Genomic DNA, 19,903 nt, shown 5'->3' with positions numbered 1-19,903 from the left:
CCACAGTGCTCTGTTTTTTCTGGCCGGCGAGGAGAGGGCATTTGGGTGCTCTAGCTCACCTCCTATGCACACGAGGTGTTTGATGAAATGCCCAAGCCACGCTAGTTAAGCTTTCTCCTCTCGAAGCTCGACCTCCAAACTCCATTTTCCTCGAGATTTGTCTAGGTTTAGCGGTCCGTCACGTCCCGTCCCCGTCTTCACCGCCGTCGATCGCCCGCGCCGATCTCGTCGCCTGCACCACTGTGGTGAGCCTCTTATCTTCTTCTGAAAGAAAAAAAATTTCTTACTTTAGATAGATACTTGTCTATTTTTTCTTACTTTTATTATTGCTTGTGCTTATATAAGGCGATGGTTTTGGTATCCGCCTCCATCGGCCCTCGTCCCGGCTATGATTCGGATGTGGTATATATTATCTTTTATAACTATTTGGTTCATTCATTGTTTATGACAATTATGCCCATCAAGTTGACATATATTTTATTTATGTAGGAGGTAGTTGAACCGGAAATTCCAACCGACCCTATTGTCGAGAGGTTAAATTTAGTTGAAGAAGAAAACAATTACTTGAAGGAAAAAATAAAAAATTGAGGGGGAGAAGATGATATTGGAGTTGCATGTTGCGGATGTCGTCGATGATCACAAGATCAAGATGGATGCAATGCGGTTGAAGATGAGTGTCGGTGTCAAAACCGGCGGATCTCGGGTAGGGGGTTCCGAACTGTGCGTCTAGGCCGGATGGTAACAGGAGGCAAGGGACACGAAGTTTTACCCAGGTTTGGGCCCTCTTGATGGAGGTAAAACCCTACGTCCTGCTTGATTAATATTGAAGATATGAGTGTTACAAGAGTAGATCTACCACGAGATCAGAGAGGCTAAACCCTAGAAGCTAGCCTATGGTATGATTGTATGTTGTGATTGTTGTCCTACGGACTAAAGCCCTCCGGTTTATATAGACACCGGAGAGGGTTAGGGTTACACAAGGTTGGTTACAAAAGAGGAGATATCCATATACGTATTGCCTAGCTTGCCTTCCACGCCAAGTAGAGTCCCATCCGAACACGAGACGAAGTCTTCAATCTTGTATCTTCATAGTCTAACAGTCCGGCCAATGGAGATAGTCCGACTGTCCGGAGACCCCCTAATCTAGGACTCCCTCAGTAGCCCCTGAACCAGGCTTCAATGACGATGAGTCCGGCGCGCAGTTGTCTTCCGCATTGCAAGGTGGGTTCCTTCTCCGAATACATCACAGAAGATTTTTTAAATACGAGGATAGTGTCCGACCCTGCAAAATAAGTTCCACACTTCACTGTAGAGAATAATGCTTTCGCAGATCTAATCCGCTAGCTTGCTTTGGCAACATGACGTTACGTCATGGCCCGGTGATTATTCGAACCATTTCTTTTAACCAGCCCCGCACATAACGCGAGGCAGTTTTTCAACACGTCTTGTCAAAGCAGAGATCGTGTCCCCCTATTACGGGATTCTCATCAATACGGGCGTGGGTAACCCAACCGCGCCATCAATTGCGGCGTTTGGGGGATAAGCGAGTTTTACTAGGCAAGTGGGGACGTTTAATTTTGTCCGCCCATATAAAGGGATAAGGATTCACCTTTCTATCCACGCCTTCTTCCTCCTCTGCTCATCCGCTCCCGCATACTCGAGCTCCAGCGCCCAAGCTCTCACTTCCACCTCAACCTTCTCCAACCATGTCCGGAGCGGGAGGCAAGTGGATGGTCTCCTCCGTCACAGAGGGAGACGTCAAGAAACCGAGGAGAGCCGGATACCTGCACGACGACATCGCGCACCGGCTCCCAGATGAGGGACGGATCATCCCCACCCCCGAGCCCCATGAGAGGGTGGTATTCCTCACTCATTTCCTCCGCGGACTGGGATTTCCTCTCCATCCCTTCGTCCTGGGGCTCATGTTTTATTACGGCCTGGATTTCCACGATCTGGCCCCGAACTTCATCCTCAACATCTCGGCGTTTATCGTCGTGTGCAAGGCCTTCCTCCGCATCAAGCCCCACTTCGGCTTATGGCTGAAGACCTTCAATGTCAAGCCGAAGGTAGTGAGCGGCCGCCAGGCGGAGTGCGGAGGCGCCATGATGGGCAAGATGCCCAACATCACATGGCTCGAGGGCACCTTCGTGGACACCATAAAGGGGTGGCAATCGGGGTGGTTCTATATCACCGAGCCGCGCGACCCCGCATGGGTAGCGGCCCCCGAGTTCTGATCTGGCATCCCCATGCGGCTCACCTCCTGGAAAGAGAAGGGCCTGTCCTGGGGGTAATTCAGAAGAGCTAACCGGACTCCAGTCATGTATTCAGAACATGGTGGATAAGAAGCTCAAGCTTGTCAACATAGTCCAGGTTATGCTCGTTCGCCGGATACTCCCGTGCCAACAACGGGAGTTTACCTTGTGGGAGTTCAATCCGGTGCAGCACCGAACTCTGAACAGGCTCTTCGACACGACTCATGAAGATGCCTGGAGGGTGCTTTTCAAGGGCGCCGCGGTCCCTCCCCCATTATTGAGGATCGCGGATTCATCATGAAGCGCCACGCCAGTGCGGTAAGTTGTTTTACCTCTTACAGGATATTTGTTATATATATATATAGATTGGCTCTATGCAGGATCTAAACTCCTGTAATTTTGACAGGACTGGCAGAAGATGGTCGGACAGATCGACTGTCCGGCTCCCTTGCCCGAAGGCCCCGCAGACGCTCTTCTGACGAAGATGCTGACTCCGACCCCTTATAAGGTGCCGGAGAAGACCAAGAAGGCCAAGGGAGCTCGAAAGAGTTCCCGACGCCAGGCGTCGTCGGACTCACCGTCCGATGACTTTGCGGTGCACTCTTCCCCCGAAGACGAGGAAGAGGAAGAGGAGGCTCCCCCACCGACTGGGGAGACAAGAAAAGGAAGGCCGCCCCAACTGGGGAGGCCGAAGGGTCCAAGAAGGGAAGGACGCTCCTTCCGGACAGCTCCACTGCCGCCGACGAAAGTGAAGACGAGTGGTTTCCCAGGGGCAAGCCCCAGGGGAGATCGTAAGTATTCGGATACCAAAGTAACCCATAGGATTCCTTTGTCGCATTGCTTTCCCTAACGCCGAACTCAATTGCGCAGGGCGCCCCGAGACAATATCGAGGTATCCTCGGACGACTCCCTGGGTGCGTCGGACATGGATAGTGATCCAGTCCCGACGGCCACCTCCCCTCATTCGGCCGACGACACCGAGGTGCTGTCTTAAGAGGCACCGAATCGGGGGCAGTCCCAGAGGCGCCTCAAGGCGACCTTCTGGACTCCGGGAGCCGAGGGGACGGGGTCCTCGGAAGCTCCGAGTTTGGCCCTCAGCCGAACACCACGCCGGACCCTCCAACGGATCCAAGCTTGGGAAGGCGGTCCCCTTCTAAGGAGGGTGAGACGCCAGTGCCGGTGACCTCTATCCACCCAGAGGCGCCGAAAACTATGTTGGAAGCACTTCACAGCGCTTCCATCGAGGAGGAGCACCGCACTATCATGAGTGCGGTGATCCAAAAGGTTCAGTCCGCCAAGAGCGGATTGACTGAAGCCTGTACTAGCCTTCTAACAGGCTTCGAGGTAAGTATTTTAAAATGTAGTAGAAGTGTTACCACATAGACAGTAGCCCCTAATGCTTTGTTCGGTGTTCACAAAGAAAAGCCGAACAGAGGATCAAATAATATCGCAGGAGTCTAATATAAGTATGTCAATATGCATGTGCAGGCTTCGCTGCTGGCGTCCGCCGCACTAACTGCGGAGGTCGCCGTACTGAAGGAGGCCCTCGAGGGGTCCCAGAAAGAGCTCGGCCTTGCTAAGAGGCAGCTCGAGGAGAACAAGGGTAAGTAATACCCCATCTGTAGATGAGAAAAAAGGACATGATTGCTAAATGACAGGATCACTGTATGTTTGCCAGGGGCCACAACAAAGGTGGCGACCCTGATGTGACGCCCTTGATTCAAACGTACACTAATCATACACGCAGATGTGTACAATCAAGATCAGGGACTCACGGGAAGATATCACAACACAACTCTACAAATAAAATAAGTCATACAAGCATCATATTGTAAGCCAGGGGCCTCGAGGGCTCGAATACAAGAGCTCGATCATACATGAGTCAGCGGAAGCAACAATATCTGAGTACAGACATAAGTTAAACAAGTTTGCCTTAAGAAGGCTAGCACAAACTGGGATACAGATCGAAAGAGGCACAGGCCTCCTGCCTGGGATCCTCCTAAACTACTCCTGGTCGTCGTCAGCGAGCTGCACGTAGTAGTAGGCACCTCCCGAGTAGTAGTAGTAGTCGTCGACGGTGGCGTCTGGCTCCTGGGCTCCAACGTCTGGTCGCAGCAATCGGGTATAGAAAGGGGGAAAAGAGGGAGCAAAGCAACCGTGAGGACTCATCCAAAGTACTCGCAAGCAAGGAGCTACACTACATATGTATGCATTGGTATCAAAAGGATTAAGGGTATCATATGTGGACTGAACTGCAGAATGCCGGAATGAGAGGGGGATAGCTAGTCCTATCGAAGACTACGCTTCTGGTAACCTCCATCTTGCAGCAGGAGAAGAGAGTAGATGGTAAGTTCACCAAGTAGCATCGCATAGCATAATCCTAACCGGCGATTCTCTCATCGTCGCCCTGTGAGAGAGCGACCACTGGTTGTATCTGGCACTTGGAAGGGTGTGTTCTATTAAGTATCCGGTTCTAGTTGTCATAAGGTCAAGGTACAACTCCAAGTCGTCCTGTTACCGAAGATCACGGCTATTCGAATAGATTAACTTCCCTGCAGGGGTGCACCACATAACCCAACACGCTCGATCCCATTTGGCCGAACACACTTTCCTGGGTCATGCCCGGCCTCGGAAGATCAACACGTCGCAGCCCTACCTAGGCACAACAGAGAGGTCAGCACGCCGGTCTAAATCCTATGGCGCAGGGGTCTGGGCCCATCGCCCATTGCAACCTGCACGTTGCGTACGTGGCCGGTGAGCAGACCTAGCAACCTCCATTACAAAGGAAGTTGCGTTACGCGGTCCAACCCGGCGCGTGCCGCTCAGTCGCTGACGTCACGAAGGCTTCGGCTGATACCACGACGTCGAGTGCCCATAACTGTCCCCGTGTAGATGGTTAGTGTGTATAGGCCAGTAGCCAGACTCAGATCAAATACCAAGATCTCGTTAAGCATGTTATTCTGAAATAACCACGGACGCCGACCAGGGCCAGGCCCACCTCTCTCCTAGGTGGTCTCAACCCGCCCTCGCTCCGCCATAAAGTAACCGTCGGGGGCCTTCGGGAACTCAGGCCCACCTCTACCGGGATGGAGCCAATCGCCCCTTCAGCCCCCAACATCGGAATCACTCGCGGGTACTCCTACGAGCCGACCCGACTTTAATCACCACAAGTATCATATATTATGTATAAGTATATACCCGTGATCAACTCCCGAGTGATCACGGCCCGATAGTATAGCATGGCAGACGGACAAGAATGTATGGCCACTGATGATAAACTAGCATCCTATACTAAGCATTAGGATTGCAGGTAAAGGTAACAACAGTAGTAGCAAGGACAGGCTATGCATCAGGATAGGATTAACGGAAAGCAGTAACCTTCTACACTACTCTAATGCAAGCAGTATAGAGAGTAGAGTAGGCAATATCTGGTGATCAAGGGGGGGGGGCTTGCCTGGTTGCTCTGGCAAGAGAGAGGGGTCGTCAACTCCGTAGTCGTACTGGGTAGCAGCGGCGTCGGTCTCGGTGTCTAGCGAGAAAAGAGGGGGAATAAAAAATAAATATAATGCAAACAAATGCATGGCGATGCATGACATGGCAAGTAGCGGTGCTAGGGGTGCCCTAACGCGGTATGAGGTGATACCGGTGAAGGGGGAAACATCCGGGAAAATATCCCCGGTGTTTTGCATTTTCGGACAGATGAATCGGAGGGGGAAAGTTGCGTGTTCGCTATGCTAGGGATGCATGGCGGACAAACGGGTTGCGTATCCGGGTTCGTCTCGTCGTTCTGAGCAACTTTCATGTACAAAGTTTTTCCATCCGAGCTACGGTTTATTTTATATTAGTTTTAAAAGATTTAAATCGTTTTTAGGATTTATTTAATTATTTAAATCAACATTATCCAGAATAGTGTTTGCTGACATCATCATGACGTCAGCATGACGTCAGCATTGACTTGGTCTCACGTCAGCATTGACTTGGTCAACCCGACAGGTGGGTCCCGCATGTCATACACTGCTTAGTTTAATTAGGGTTTAGCTAATTAATTACTGTTTAATTAAATTAACTTATTAATTAGATTAATTAAACTTCATTAATTAATTATTAGTTTCATTAATTTTATTAATTCATTTTTTTATTTATTATTTTTAATAGACGTTCTGGGCGCGGGCCCCGTTTGTCCTAGGCCCATAAGGGCCTATCGGGTTCGGGCATGCGGGCGCCAGCCCGAACGGGCGTGTGCCCGATGGGGCGAGGCCACCGGGGTGCGGCGGCAGGCGCAGGCTGCAGGATGCAGCGGGGTGGCCGGCAAAGGCCGCGGGTCGCGCGCGGCGGGGCGACGCTGTTCGCGCACGGGCGGAGCCGGGCGCTGGCTCGCGCGCGCTGGGCGGCAGTGAGCACCACGGGCGCAGCGGGGGGTGCGGCTGCGCGGGCCGACAAGGCCGTGGCATCGCTGCGAGGCGGGGCAGCACGCGCACGCGGGCGAGTGACGAGTAGCCAGAGGAGGAGCGGTTGCAGCTGCGGGTGAATGGGCGCGGCGGTGCGGCCGACGGAGCAGGCAACGGTGACTTGAAGGGCGGCAACAGTGGAGCAAGGGCGCGGGGCGCGGCCGTCGTGGGCGACGCGGGGAGGCGGCGCACGGCGAGGATGACTTGGTCGCGAGGAGCACGGCGCAGAGGGCGCGCTTGGCGCGGTGAGCGCGTGCTCACCGCGGGTGCGCGGGTGGGTGGTCTAGCGTTCGGTGACCGCGAGCGAGGCGTGAGGCAGAGGAAGGGAGAGGCCCCGGGCCTCACCAGCGTTGATGGGGAGAGGGGGCACTGAGGCTTGCTGGCGGCCGGCGAGGAAGAGGACGAGGACGCGAGGTCCGACGAGGAGGAGGTCGAGGTTGCGTCTGACGCGGGGCGGGGCTTGGCGACGCCGGCGAAGACGATGGGGTGGCTCCGCCGAGGTGGCGTCACGGGGGAGGACGGAGGCGCGGTGGGGCGGCGACCGGTGACGGAGCCCAGCGGCGGTGGTCGGCGACAAGCGACGGGGCGTCGACGAGGGGCAAGGGGCGAGGCGCTCGATCCAATCTGGATCGGGAGGGCGGGTGAGAGAGAGATCGGGGGTGGGGGTTTGTGCGGTCGTGGGCTAGGTTTTCGATGGGTGTGGGGGTTAAGGGAGTGAGGGGGCCGGCAGGACTAGTGGGCTAGCTGGCTGGGCTGTTTGGCCCAGAGGGCCCGGGGAGTTTTCTTCTTTTCATTGTTTTATTTATGTTTGTCCTTTTCTCTTCTATTTAGTTTTACTTTACTGTTTTATTTTAGTTTCCTAAATTGCATTAGTTTTGTAAAACATTCAACTACCACCTAAAATAGTAACATTAATTATATCACTGCCATAATAACTTTGGCACCTAGCTAAAATAGTTTAGTATTTTATAAAATACAACAGGAGTATAATTAATTGTTTTTTGCTATTGTTTTAATCACTTTAGGGTATTTAATTATTTTATAAAGATGTTGTTTCTTCACCAATATTATCCATGATTTATTTGTCACATTAAGAACATTATAGTTTTGACTTTTGAAAACTTTGTTGTTTGCCTTTAACTCAAATTTGAATTTGAAACGTTTTGAACTAACGCGAGATTAACAATAATAACCGCGGTGACGTGGCATCATTAACAGGGAATTACTGTAGCTTAAATATCCGGGCGTCACAATTCTCCTCCACTACAAGAAATCTCGTCCCGAGATTTAAGAGGTAGAGTAAGGGGAAAGATGTGGTTACGAAATTCTATCGAGTCTTCTCGGTCTTGGTTGCTTTTCTCAAAGAGGTTGATCCATAGAGTTGATTTCTTCATTCCTATGATTTAGTCGTCATGATGAAGCCGGCATCCTTTCTGCAGGATCTCCATCGTACTTACGAAAGAATAAAGGGTGGTTATTCCGAAAGAACGGACCTCTACAAGGTTGACTACCTGGTCGATAACATCGGGGAAGGTGGCGGAAAGTAACTCTCGAATTAAAACTTAAGAAAATATCGAGAGCAAATTAAGTAGGTATCATGGGAAGTTTCGAGCGGGCAGGCAATCGTTCGATGCCTGAAACAGGGCGTGAAAGGGGTTCAAAGCAATGGGGATAACTATTGTGCCTGATACCAGTATAGATCACTAGGAAGGTGGCTCGCGAATTACATATGAGGCCACGCGCGAGGTACAACCTTGGGGACAGGGGTGTATAGGAGAGTCAGGTTTCGTTCCTGTGGAACTGTGGGTTATGGGCCCACCATGTGGTTTAAAGTAGAAAGGGGGCTGACATCTTACACGGTCACGATAGCAAGGCATGTTAGAGGGTAGCCTGTCAGTTAGGTCGGCAGCAACATCGATACCAAGGGCGAGGGACGAAGAGAACCATTTTCCTGCTCGTTAAACGAAGCGGACCAGTAGACAAAGTTCTCGTCCATTGGCGGTTATCGGAATGTCATCAACAATAGTAACAGGTTCTTACTGGCAGAGTGGTACAACGAAGTGCTTACCTAAGCAGGGAATTATCACTTCTTAGTTAAGTCAGATTACTGGAAAGGTTAAAGAAGTAATGGAAATGAAAATATGTTTAAACACATATTTCAGGGTATATCCTTCTCAAGGACAAGCAGAGCATGATATCCTGGACATGATAGAAGTAGAAAACCATTTAGGTAAGGGGGAAGAAATTTCATGACATTACCCATACAACGGTGCTTGGATAATTGAGCAGGAAACATTTAGCATTGGGCTTCAAATGTTCCTGTTGAAAACCGGAGTACCATAGACATGCTTCGAGATAGCATTGACGTGGTATTCAAGCAAAGGTCAGACTCTGGATACACGAAGGGATTCATCATTAAGCCAAGGAGAGGATGAGGAGGTGGCTGATGGACTCAGTGATAATCCAACGAGGTATCCAAAAAGATGGATTTCCACAGTTATGTGAACAAGGAAATATCATTTGTCGGATCAAATGATATAATGTTCTATGCTCGAGGGAAACATACACAACCGAAAAATGATAGAAGGGTGCACCCAGGAATCTGGTCTAGGTAGCACGATCAATGTTCGAATGATGATTCAATAAGCAATAGACTTAGAATGAAACTGTAGACCAATAACTTCGAAGCAATAGGGTTGCTAGAAGTTTAGAATTTACACATCACAGACCATTTGTCGGTATTCCGGTTACAAACAACACGGAAACCAAGAAATGAACGCAAATGGCGAGAGATATTACTATATCAAGAATTCTCAAGAGGCGGTAAAATTACCACAACATTCTTGACATAAAAGGTGGTAGTATTCCAAGGTAAGGAAGAACAAATGCTGGATAGCAAGGAACTCAAGGTATAACACAAAACACGAAAAAGTTTGTGTTGGAGGGAAGGCAATAAAGAGGCCGATGATAACACAAATCATCGGGGGCAAGGATGGTATTTCTCATCATGAATTCAGTTGAAATCCTTGAAGAGCTCAGAATGCTGATGATTAAAATTAGCACGATAATGATGTAGCCGTTCAAGCTAGGAAAGACATGATGGAGTATGAAACTTGTAAGCGATGAAGATCTCTAATCCTCGTTGAATCGCAGTGCAGACTCGATTCCGTTATCGGTGTCCTTGAGTGCCTAACAACTCTGAACCCGGGGAAAAATTGGAATCGGTGAGAATAATAGTAGATGAAGAACTCATAAGGAGTTATGTAGTTCCGGGATATTCTCGAGATACCAGAGGGGGTAACACTCGATGACAGATCAAAGTAGAGGTTGGACTGGGGTATTGCTCTACAGAAGACAAGTGCTTAAACTGGCACGAGAAATGGTATTTAAAGGAGAACATGGTCGGAACCACGATTGCAAAAGGCCAGATACCAGATATAAGATGAACTTATACCAAAGGAATAATTAATTTAGGAGAAGCTTTAATGATAAGATCTTCATCGTGTCCATGGGCATGAACACAAAGTTCAAGGTCGACTCCCACTTCTCCAATGCATAACCTTTCATTCACTGCTCTAGATAAAAATGATTTCAGTGTCAAAACCTACCTGGTGAATTACCAGAGGAGTATGACCCGTGAAAACTTTCGGGTTCACAGAGATTAAGGAAGGCATAGGTTCAACTCATCGGGGCATCTTAGAAACATATACCACGAATTTTTAGGAGTAATTAACACAAGCTCCGAAGTAGAGCATGGTTGTCAAAGCATTATGCATCAGGGAAAGAACTCACAAGATTTGAATGTGAATGATACCATTAGATGACAACCCAGCAATGGGTTTGGCGGTCCCTAACGGAGCTGACGTGAGTATCGGTACTCAATCCGAGGAAGAAAGAATGCAAAGGCATCAGATTATGGGAATAACTAACTAATTCAAATCTCAAATGCGAAGGAATTGCGATTTCCAAATCAAGGAATCAGAAGAAAACGCTCTGATTAAGGATGGATAAGTTGAGTAAGCTTAGGGATAAAATCGACAACAATTCGATTGGCCGAGATTCAGCTCATGTAATAAAATGACGTCTGAGCCGGAAGGATGAATTCTAGGATATGATTGAGGATTGCGAGTATTCGCAACATATTGAATCAATAGGATCAAAATGACGGTGCCTAAGGATGCTAATGAATATTGCCAGACATATGGAAAGCATCCATCATGCAAGCAGACAATTATTGCAGAGCAATAAGCTACTAAGGATTTTTGGAGGATCGAATAGCATTTACAAGTATTTTGAAAAGCATATGAACAACTGGGGATGAGCAGACCCCGGTTAAGTGAATTATCCTTAGTGCAAAAAGAAGCTGCAAAGTAGAAGGCACAAGGATTCTCGGAACAACGGAGAGTACTAGTGGTATCTTGTAATAACATGAGCAACTAGGAATGAAGGTACAAGCGGCAAGGATGTTATTCAGGGGGATTATCGGTGGTCAGGAACTGCAAGGCAGTTGGCATAGGGTCTCGAGAAACATCGAAGCGTATCTGTAGAATCTTCTGGTGCAGCAGGCGATCATCTGTAATAAGGGGCTCTCCGGGAGAAAGTTGTTACGAGAACCTAGAGTTAGAGTTAGCAAAATCACTTAACCCGAACAGAAGAGAGATCAGAGTCCCAGAGTATAGACGAGGAGTAAAAGATCCTAATACCACCCAAATAGCGACGTGGGCCCACGGGCCGCACAGCCAAATTAGTAAAACAATTTTCATCGACTAGACTCAACTTCGACCAAGGAGTGTGGAAGGAGGATTCCTACAGGCAGTCGGCTCTGATACCAACTTGTGACGCCCCCGATTCAATCGTACACTAATCATACACGCAAATGTGTACGATCAAGATCAGGGACTCATGGGAAGATATCACAACACAACTCTACAAATAAAATAAGTCATACAAGCATCATATTACAAGCCAGGGGCCTCGAGGGCTCGAATACAAGAGCTCGATCATAGACGAGTCAGCGGAAGCAACAATATCTGAGTACAGACATAAGTTAAACAAGTTTGCCTTAAAAAGGCTAGCACAAACTGGGATACAGATCGAAAGAAGCGTAGGCCTCCTGCCTGGGATCCTCCTAAACTACTCCTGGTCGTCGTCAGCGAGCTGCACGTAGTAGTAGGCACCTCCCGAGTAGTAGTAGTCATCATCGACGGTGGCGTCTGGCTCCTGGGCTCCAACGTCTGGTCACAGCAATCGGGTATAGAAAGGGGGAAAAGAGGGAGTAAAGCAGCCGTGAGTACTCATCCAAAGTACTCGCAAGCAAGGAGCTACACTACATATATATGCATTGGTATCAAAAGGATTAAGGGTATCATATGTGGACTGAACTGCAGAATGCCGGAATAAGAGGGGGATAGCTAGTCCTATCGAAGACTACGCTTCTGGTAACCTCCATCTTGCAGCAGGAGAAGAGAGTAGATGGTAAGTTCACCAAGTAGCATCGCATATCATAATCCTAACCGGCGATCCTCTCCTTGTCGCCCTGTGAGAGAGAGACCACCGATTGTATCTGGCACTTGGAAGGGTGTGTTTTATTAAGTATCCGGTTCTAGTTGTCATAAGGTCAAGGTACAACTCCAAGTCGTCCTGTTACCGAAGATCACGGCTATTCGAATAGATTAACTTCCCTGCAGGGGTGCACCACATAACCCAACACGCTCGATCCCATTTGGTCGGACACACTTTCCTGGGTCATGCCCGGCCTCGGAAGATCAACACGTCGCAGCCCTACCTAGGCACAACAAAGAGGTCAGCACGCCGGTCTAAATCCTATGGCGCAGGGGTCTGGGCCCATCGCCCATTGCACACCTGCACGTTGCGTACGTGGCCGGTGAGCAGACCTAGCAACCTCCATTACAAAGGAAGTTGCGTTACGCGGTCCAACCCGGCGCGCGCCGCTCAGTCGCTGACGTCACGAAGGCTTCGGCTGATACCACGACGTCGAGTGCCCATAACTGTCCCCGTGTAGATGGTTAGTGCGTATAGGCCAGTAGCCAGACTCAGATCAAATACCAAGATCTCGTTAAGCGTGTTATTCTGAAATAACCACGGACGCCGACCAGGGCCAGGCCCACCTCTCTCCTAGGTGGTCTCAACCTGCCCTGTCGCTCCGCCACAAAGTAACCGTCGGGGGCCTTTGGGAACTCAGGCCCACCTCTACCGGGATGGATCCAATCGCCCCTTCAGCCCCCAACATCGGAATCACTTGCGGGTACTCCTACGAGCCGACCCGACTTTAATCACCACAAGTATCATATATTATGTATAAGTATATACCCGTGATCAACTCCCGAGTGATCACGGCCTGATAGTATAGCATGGTAGACGGACAAGAATGTATGGCCACTGATGATAAACTAGTATCCTATACTAAGCATTAGGATTGCAGGTAAAGGTAACAACAGTAGTAGCAAGGACAGGCTATGCATCAGGATAGGATTAACGGAAAGCAGTAACCTTCTACACTACTCTAATGCAAGCAGTATAGAGAGTAGAGTAGGCGATATCTGGTGATCAAGGGGGGGCTTGCCTAGTTGCTCTGGCAAGAGAGAGGGGTCAGCAACTCCGTAGTCATACTAGGTAGCAGCGACGTCGGTCTCGGTGTCTAGCGAGAGAAGAGGGGGAAGAAACAATAAATATAATGCAAACAAATGCATGGCGATGCATGACATGGCAAGTAGCGGTGCTAGGGGTGCCCTAACACGGTATGAGGTGATACCGGTGAAGGGGGGAAACATCCGGGAAAATATCCCCGGTGTTTTGCGTTTTCGGACAGATGAATCAGAGGGGGAAAGTTGCGTGTTCGCTATGCTAGGGATGCATGGCAGACGAACGGGCTGCGTTTCCGGGTTCGTCTCGTCGTTTTTAGCAACTTTCATGCACAAAGTTTTTCCATCCGAGCTACGGTTTATTTTATATTAATTTTAAAAGATTTAAATCGTTTTTAGGATTTATTTAATTATTTAAATCAACATTATCCAGAATAGTGTTTGCTGACATCATCATGACGTCAGCATGACGTCAGCATTGACCTGGTCAACCCGACAGGTGGATCCCGCATGTCATACACTGCTCAGTTTAATTAGGGTTTAGCTAGTTAATTACTGTTTAATTAAATTAACTTATTAATTAGATTAACTAAACTTGATTAATTACCTTAATTAATTAATTAATTAGTAGTTTAATTAATTTTATTAATTCATTTTTATTTTATTTTATTTATTATTTTTAATAGACGTTCTGGGCACGGGCCCCGTTTGTCATAGGCCCATAGGGGCCTATCTGGTTCGGGCATGCGGGCGCCAGCCCGAACGGGCGTGTGCCCGATGGGGCGAGGCCACCGGGGTGCGGCGGCAGGCGTAGGCTGCAGGATGCAGCGGGGCGGCCGGCAGAGGCCGCGGGTCGCTGGCGGCGGGGCGACGTTGTTCGCGCACGGGCGGAGCCGGGCGCTGGCTCGCGCGCGCTGGGCGGCAGTGAGCACCACGGGCGCAGCGGGGGGTGCGGCTGCGCGGGCCGACAAGGCCGTGGCATCGCTGCGAGGCGGGGCAGCACGCGCACGGGGGCGAGCGAGGAGTAGCCAGAGGGGGAGCAGTTGCAGCTGCGGGTGAATGGGCGCGGCGGTGCGGCCGACGGAGCAGGCAACGGTGTCTTGAAGGGCAGCAACAGTGGAGCAAGGGCGCGGGGCGCGGCCGTCGTGGGCGACGCAGGGAGGCGGCGCACGGCGAGGACGACTTGGTCGTGAGGAGCACGGCGCAGAGGGCGCGTTGGGCGCGGTGAGCGCGTGCTCACCGCGGGCGCGCGCGTGGGTGGTCTAGCGTGCGGTGACCGCGAGCGAGGCGTGAGGCAGAGGAAGGGAGAGGCCCCGGACCTCACCAGCGTTGATGGGGAGAGGGGGCGCCGAGGCTTGCTGGCGGCCGACGAGGAAGAGGACGAGGATGCAAGGTCCGATGAGGAGGAGGTCGAGGTTGCGTCCGACGCGGGGCGGGGCTTGGCGACGCCGGCGAATACGATGGGGCGGCTCTAGCGAGGTGGCGTCGCGGGGGAGGACGGAGGCGCGGTGGGGCGGCGACCGGTGACGGAGCCCAGCGGCGGTGGTCGGCGACAAGCGACGGGGCGTCAGCGAGGGGCACAGGGGCGAGGCGCTCGATCCGATTTGGATCGGGAGGGCGGGTGAGAGAGAGATCGGGGGTGGGGGGTTTGTGCGGTCGTGGGCTAGGGTTTCAGTGGGTGTGGGGGTTAAGGGAGTGAGGGGGGCCAGCAGGACTAGTGGGCTAGCCGGCTGGGCGAGGTGGCGTCGCGGGGGAGGACGGAGGCGCGGTGGGGCGGCGACCGGTGACGGAGCCCAGCGGCGGTGGTCGGCGACAAGCGACGGGGCGTCAGCGAGGGGCACAGGGGCGAGGCGCTCGATCCGATCTGGATCGGGAGGGCGGATGAGAGAGAGATCGGGGGTGGGGGGTTTGTGCGGTCGTGGGCTAGGGTTTCAGTGGGTGTGGGGGTTAAGGGAGTGAGGGGGGCCGGCAGGACTAGTGGGCTAGCCGGCTGGGCTGTTTGGCCCAGATGGCCAGGGGAGTTTTCTTCTTTTCATTGTTTTATTTATGTTTGTCCTTTTCTTTTCTATTTAGTTTTACTTCACTGTTTTATTTTAGTTTCCTAAATTGCATTAGTTTTGTAAAACATTCAACTAGCACCTAAAATAGTAACATTAATTATATCACTGCCATAATAACTTTGGCACCTAGCTAAAATAGTTTAGTATTTATAAAATACAACAGGAGTATAATTAATTGTTTTTTGCTATTGTTTTAATCACTTTAGGGTATTTAATTATTTTATAAAGATGTTGCTTCTTCACCAATATTATCCATGATTTATTTGTCACATTAAGAACACTATAGTTTTGATTTTTGAAAACTTTGTTGTTTGCCTTTAACTCAAATTTGAATTTGAAATGTTTTGAACTAACGCGAGATTAACAATAGTAACCGCGGTGACGTGGCATCATTAACAGGGAATTACTGTAGCTTAAATATCCGGGCGTCACACCTGAAGCAATTCAAATATGACCACATTCTGCGATTAACAACAAGTAGCCATCTAAATGCAACAAGATGAACATGCTATAGCACCCAAACATGGCATCAAAATACATGGCAGGGATCCATTTATGATGCTTAACAAAAGACTAGCACTGAGCTACGGCCAAATCATCCATTAACAGGTTCAAACAAGCATGGCAAACATGCATTTGGTAAACAGATTCTGGACTTAGTGAAATTAACACTTGTCTGGAATTTCAGATCAGGTAGCACACTTTGGAGCATGAAAACTATATGCTACAGGACCTAAACATGGCAAGGTAAAGCATGTCATGGATCTACTCAAAGAGCTTAACAAAAGTCCCTTAGTAACCTTGAGCCAAAAGGGATCAGAAAATACATTTGCAAGCATGTGAACATGGCAAAAACATAATCAGTTCTCAGACTTGGTGAAAACTGGAGCATGCAAAATCAGATATCAAGTAGGCATGTTTACGAGCTCGATGCACTCACTACAGAGCAAGTCATGACAATGTAAGCATACATCCATCAAGAATACACACAATATAAAAGCTAGACATGGCAAGAACAATAACATAGCATGCACGGATCAACTACAACATCCTCGGCAAAATCGCTAACAAGTAGACAATCTGCCCAGATTCATGAAATGACAAAAGTAGAGCTTGAATGACTCAAGCTAGGGTGCTCCATAATTGCAAACCAAGACATGGATGGATAGAGCACTACAAGATTAACAAAACATCCTTACTGATCATCCTCAAAAGAGGCACGGATCACTAGGAAACAACATGAACATATGGCATATTGAGATAAACAGAACAAGGACTTAGTGGAATTGCTAAGTCCCTAAAATCAGCATTAACGAATGCACCACTTTGCAAGCTCGTGCTAGTCACCACACACATCACAAAAATACATGGGTTGCACCTCTGGATAGATGGCAAAACATATAACAAAACACATGTAGAGCTCAGGGGCATATCATGCACACAATAATCATGGCAAAAATGACAAATATCTAATTGGAGCAGCAGATCTGACAATTATCTCAAATAGCACTCTTCTAACAGTATTTCGGGCATCAAGATGAACTCAAATGAAAATGATGCAATGAGATGAAATGATGTGCTCTCTGATACGAACAGTTTGATATGCTATATGCCCAAAACGGAGCTACGAATGCGGAGCTATAGCATGATGAAAAACGCAAAATAGTTAGGGTTTCGGGAGGAAAGTCAACCGAGGCAAATATCCCAGATCTAGATCCAGATCGTGCACACTTTATGAGGTTCGCCGGAGAGGTCCCTGTTCGCCGGAGTGAGACGGGGGCGGCCGGATCTGTCGAGGAAGGAGCTCGGGATGTCGCCGGACTTGAGGACTCCGGCCGGAGAAGATTGACGACGGGGCGGCGACCGCGGCGAGCTTGGAGGCGGCGGCCGGAGCGGAGCGAGCTCGGCGGGCGGCGGCGAGCTTCGCCGGAGACGAGCGGCGGCCGGAGTGGGCTTGAGGCGGAGCGGGGCGGAGGGTGGCGCGGGCGCGCGCCTGAGGCGGCGGCCGGTCGAGGTCGCGGGCCTTGAGGGCCGGCTCCGGGCTCCCGGGCCGCGCGGCGGCGGGGACAGGCGATGTGGGGCGATGGCGGCGCGACCAATGAGAGGACATCACGTGGCGGCGGCGGCTAACCGGACATGTCCGTCGGCGTGGATTGTGTCCGGCGCAGCGCGGTGGAAGAGGAGCTAGGTTAGGGGAAGAAGATCCGGGAATTGAAATGGGGGGGTCTTTATATAGGCATAGAGGGAGCTAGGAGAGTCCAAATGAGGTGCAGTTTTCGGCCACGCGATCGTGATCGAACGCTCTAGATGATGGAGAGGGTTTTGTTGGGTTTTGGGCCAAATTGGAGGGGTGTTGGGCTGCAACACACACGAGGCCTTTACGGTCCCTCGGTTAACCGTTGGAGCATCGAATGAAGTCCAAATGGTACGAAACTTGACAGGCGGTCTGCCGGTAGTAAACCAAGGCCGCTTGGCAAGTCTCGGTCCAATCCGGAAATGTTTAATCCCCACACACGAAAGAAAGGTAGAAATGACCACCGGAGGAGAACGGAGCGCCGGAATGCAAAACGGACAACGGGGAAAATGCTCGAATGCATGAGATGAACACGTATGCAAATGCAATGCACATGATGACATGATATGAGATGCATGACAACGACAACAACACACGGAGATAAAAACCCGAACCCGAGAAAATAAAATAACTTAACGCCGGAAACGGCAAGAGTTGGAGTACATATTGGGTAAATCATATCCGGGGTGTTACAAAGTTGCTGCTGCTTTTTCTTCAGGCGAATTCCATGATCGGCGCCCACTCGGATTCGATTGGCAGGGGCACGGATGATTCTGGGTCCAGAAGAGAGTCCGACACCTTGAAGTCACGGGTTGCGCGGAGGATTATGCTGGTGTTTGGCTCGATCACCGTCGAGACTGCAGCCCCTGAGGCGGTGTCTAGCCACCCGTCCTCGATTGGCGCAGTTGGCTCCGAGCTAAGGGTCGGAGCTGGTGTGGGCACGACCTCTGGAGTACCGTCCAGTGGCAGAGCTAGGTCATGCTCATTGAGACAGTGCGGCGCGCCCGGCTGTGGCTCGAATCCGTCGAAGATCAAGTCTCCGCGGATGTCGGCCGTGTAGTTCAAACTTCCAAATCTGACCTGATGGCCAGGGGCGTAGCTTTCAATCTGCTCCAGATGGCCAAGCGAATTAGCCCGCAGTGTAAAGCCGCCAAATACGAAGATCTGTCTGGGGAGAAAAGTCTCACCCTGGACCGCATCGCTACCGATGATAGTAGGAGCCATCAAGCCTAACGGCGACGACACAGAGGAACTCTCAATGAAAGCACCAATGTCGGTGTCAAAACCAGCGGATCTCGGGTAGGGGTCCCGAACTGTGCGTCTAGGCCGGATGGTAACAGGAGGCAAGGGACACGAAGTTTTACCCAGGTTCGGGCCCTCTTGATGGAGGTAAAACCCTACGTCCTGCTTGATTAATATTGAAGATATGGGTGTTACAAGAGTAGATCTACCACGAGATCAGAGAGGCTAAACCCTAGAAGCTAGCCTATGGTATGATTGTATGTTGTGATTGTTGTCCTATGGACTAAATCCTTCGGTTTATATAGACGCCGGAGAGGGTTAGGGTTACACAAGGTCGGTTACAAAAGAGGAGATATCCATATACATATTGCCTAGCTTGCCTTCCACGCCAAGTAGAGTCCCATCCGGACACGAGACGAAGTCTTCAATCTTGTATCTTCATAGACTAACAGTTCGGCCAGTGGAGATAGTCCGGCTGTCCGGAGACCCCCTAATCTAGGACTCCCTCAATGAGAAAGATTAGAAATATGCCATTCATACCGAGTCTCGGTATCATTATGCCGTTGGATCAATTTTTGCCTTGGTTGTTATTATGATCGCATTTATTGCTGCATTGAAAGGTTTCACATAGTTTCAATGTATGGTTTAACTAGATGCTCTGAACAGCTATATGTTGTTCAATGAGAACTATGTATGTACTTTGTTTTTAATATGATGATGAACTTCTATTAGTTTGGTCACTTATCTATCCATGAGAGCTATATGTACTAAATTGATGATGTAGCTTTGAATGGTGCATTTTATAGACGAAGTGCATCCAGTTTTTGCCGCAAGCCTCTCTACTTTCTTACACATTCTATGTGGGTAAAATGATGATACCATGCCAACTTTCAACCTTTTTAGAGTTCATTTGTAGTGCTTTTCAATTCCAGGGTCTTATAGCTCAAAATAATCAGTAAATGCATGAAAAATAACAAATGAAGTCAGAAAGGGTTGAAAATTGATGATGTGGCTTTGAATGGTCCATTTTGAACACAGAAAAAGTATGGAGTTCAAATAAGTTCAAAAATGGAATCCCTTTGTAACAGACGAGTTTCCGTATGAAACCCTGATACTTCGAAAGAGATTGTGCATTTTGTACACGAAGTGCATCCAGTTTTTGCCGTAAGCCTCTCTACTTTCTTGCACATGCTATGTGGGTGAAATGATGATACCATGCCAACTT

The sequence above is a fragment of the Triticum urartu genome, chromosome 2, assembly GCF_003073215.2.
Source record: "Triticum urartu cultivar G1812 chromosome 2, Tu2.1, whole genome shotgun sequence".
Classification (NCBI taxonomy): Eukaryota; Viridiplantae; Streptophyta; class Magnoliopsida; order Poales; family Poaceae; genus Triticum; species Triticum urartu.
Note: the sequence above shows the minus strand (reverse complement) of the source record.